We start from the raw sequence: 3,309 nt of genomic DNA, 5'->3' as shown, positions 1-3,309 counted from the left end.
AAATTTAAATAGTCTTCTGCTCGCAGCTGCCTCGGTTGTATCGTCAGATAACTAGTTTGATTCAACCACGAGGTCAAAACTTCCTAGTTTAATAGTTCTATAGAGTACACGTTGTCTAAGGAAGGTACATGGTTATAAATGTTGTGACCAAATTCTCTAGCATTAAAGTTTCTATCAGCACCGGTGTTGACAACATATATAAACATTATGATTGATGAGTAGGAACAATTTCGTGGCGAATTTTATGGAAAACGGAAATGAATAAGGTGTAATGGCAACTCGAACAAAATCTGATATTTAATCGAAAAGGGTTGGTACAAACTCCCAGACGTATGTGTCTCGCGGGAAACAGATGAAGTGCAGTTCGCGTCGATGTGTTCAAAGTTGGTTGGTAATATTTGTGGGTATAATGAAAATGATTGCTGCTTAAGAAAAGTACATTGGAATAGAATGAGGAAGGATACGTTAACAAGTAGTACTTACTAAGAGCAATGAGTGATGGCGTTAGCGATAAGTAGCGATGGGTTGTGATAAGCAGTGATGATAGTAGTGATGTATAAGTTGTTAGATAGCATGCTCGCATCATGAGTATATGCACATGTACTCTAATGCACCCAATAAGGCATAATGGTCATCAGTCGGTAGGCTCGTGTTGAAAAACAAAATCATGGACGGCAGGTGGCTGAATGATAGATAAGTTAGTAATCGAGTGGACAATATCTACTACGCATTGTGTGGGTTGTCATCAGGAATTCCTCCTCTAAAGACGTATCAGAAATGAGTTGTGATGCACAGTAGCGAGCAGTAAAACGTGGAGGTGTGAGTAGTGACGAGTAGTACTTAGTAGTGGTAAGTAGTAATGAGTAATAGTAAGTGACAAGGGGTAGCAATAAGTAGTATTTAGCAATGACAAGCAGTGAGAAGTAGTGATCAGTCGTGACTAGCAGTGAGAGGCGGCGTTGAGTAGTAATTAGCAGCGATAAACAGTAATGAGTAGTGGTATGAGATGACGAGTGTGTTCAAGTAGTGTCTTAGTAGTGACAAGTAGTGATTGGTGGGGACGGACAGTGTCGAGCAGTGTCAAGTTGTGTCGTGATTACAAGTTACTTATAAGTTATAATAATAATTGACTGCACAGTGTGAGTTTCTACTCACATTTAAGATTATACGATTTGTGTTCTAAACGTTGTTTATCCAAGTAACCTACTTGACTCGGCCCCCAATTCCTTATTTTGCGATGTCGAAACTTCTATATGAGTTACCGTAATGTAATCCCGGTCATTACATTATGCTATCTCACATTTCCATTCGACATCACTTTATAAGTTCAAGATGGCGTAGTCAACTTAATTTAGTTAAATATGGCTTCGAGTGTACGTATGTGTTTCGTGATATAGTATAATTAGTCCAAGTCCATGTTACATGGTGTAAGGCGTATATGTATGTGGTGTAATGTGTAGCCCTACATGTAGCATTGTGAAGCAAATAGTGCAGGTATGGTGTACAAAAGTCGTCCAAGACACACGGTTATAGACTAGACTTCACTAATGCGCCATACGGTTAGACAAACTAATGTATCCTAGTTCCCTATAGCCACAGCTCTGATACCAAATGTAACACCCCGTCAAAATCCCTTTGACGGAACGTTAACTCTGGTCCCAGTGCTTGGCTTGACTTCTACGTAACGGCAACAATTTACAGCGGAAGCAATTAATACCTGAGAATAACAACACGCAAAAACAGGTCAACAAATAATGTTGGTGAATCTACAGGTTTAAAGTAATGTAACAGTATCTGAAAAACAGTTATCAGAAAAATAGTTAATTTCCTTGACCACGAGATTCTATCGTCTGCATAAACCGAACACCTGAATGCTAGCAATGACCCGAGTATAGAAGCCACTATACCCGCCTTACCTCGTAAAATGTTATACACTTGTTCAAATGTATTTAATGTTCAAAGTAAATGCACCGCTGTTTTTATAGCGGGTGACGTTGTCAACCTAACGGATCCGTCCATCTAAATTGTGCATACACCGATGGTATTAAAAGTATTAAAGTTAGAGGCTTTTTGAACAAACTCATTATGCATATGTGTAGTACTCATGTCAATACAAAGTATTTGAAAATGTAAATATAACAGCGTGTATTCTCATCCCTGAAAACATGTAAAAAGCGGGACTGTAGACTCACCTTTGAATAAAGCTCGGATTGAAAAGTGAACAATTAACTTGTACGATTTATGGCCGAGTAATGCAACCTAAGTATACGTATGTAGGTTGGTCAATATATGTATCTAAAATAAGTGTGGTTTCATAGTGTACGTTATCTTATTGCTCGATTCGACGCGTTTCAAAGTAAAAGTCAACTATATCATGCAAGTCAAACAAAGTCAACTGAAGTCAACCGAAGTCAAACCGAAAGTCAAAATTGGTTAATGTGGTCAACTAAAATAAACAACAGTAGGTTCATGTCAAATATTGGTCAACATGTCAAACCTAAGTCAAACAATACGTTTTAGGTCATGAATGATCATTTTCACAATTTCAGTTTATCGTTATGCGCAAAGTTCATGAACACGTAGCATACTTAGCACATTATCTCATAGTACAAAATTTAAGTAAACATGAAAAACTCCAGATCAAAAATATACTTAAAACTGATTCCAAAAAGTCCGGCCAGGGACTCATACGACAATTAAAAGTCAGGAATCAGAAGGGAAACATTTGGGGTTTGCCAAGTCAGTTTCTGACCGCGCACTGATTCCATTTTGGCTATAATCGGAGTTAGGAACATGAAATTAATACAAGACCAGTGTCCATAGTTCAAGGAAAAATCAGTGTAACACTTATCAAAAATCTAGAAACTTTTTTTTAGCCAATTTGTACAGTTTATTCGTGCAAGTTGAACATTCAGTTTTCAGCTCAAATCAGAATTCTCATAAAGTACGGCCCTATTGTGCCTAATGCATAAGGTTTCAGAGATTGACATAAACTAACAATAAGTCAAATATCATGTTAAGTTTCATTTTCCAGAAGAATACATGCTCATTCAATATACACAATCCACAGAGTACAAAACCGTGTGCAATTTACAGATTCGATTCTCATTTAGTTAGTCACATTCGCACGCGATTATCCGAAGATCTAGATACAGTTAGCCTATGATATTCACATGAAAGATGAATTACTTTTTGTCTACTTTTCAAATATGCAAATTTTTAATCACATAAGTTAACACATTTTATTATACAAGGTTATTTTCATGCAAGTGCTGTATAAAACTACTTTTACACTAATTTGAGCATATC

This window comes from Rutidosis leptorrhynchoides, chromosome 10 (assembly GCF_046630445.1).
Source record: "Rutidosis leptorrhynchoides isolate AG116_Rl617_1_P2 chromosome 10, CSIRO_AGI_Rlap_v1, whole genome shotgun sequence".
Lineage (NCBI taxonomy): Eukaryota > Viridiplantae > Streptophyta > Magnoliopsida > Asterales > Asteraceae > Rutidosis > Rutidosis leptorrhynchoides.
This window is presented reverse-complemented; position numbering follows the sequence as displayed.